Genomic DNA, 241 nt, shown 5'->3' on the forward strand with positions numbered 1-241 from the left:
CCTCTCCCGGCCCCCCCCCGCCCCCCGCCTTCGTAGGGCGCTGAAACCGGCTTTAAGGGGGTCGGGGGAGCGGGTACCCGGTCTCCCCGGTGGTTCCCCGGCTTGGGAAGTCGGTGTCTGCCGGGCGTCGGTGGCCAGCGCTGGCAGGCGGGGGGCTGGTGGCCATACGTCCCTCGGCGACCACACACGCGAGGACGGAGTGTCCCCTGGCTGACACAAAGCGGGAAGCGCCCCCCCTCAT

This window comes from Calidris pugnax, unplaced genomic scaffold (assembly GCF_001431845.1).
Source record: "Calidris pugnax isolate Ruff unplaced genomic scaffold, ASM143184v1 scaffold225, whole genome shotgun sequence".
NCBI lineage: Eukaryota > Metazoa > Chordata > Aves > Charadriiformes > Scolopacidae > Calidris > Calidris pugnax.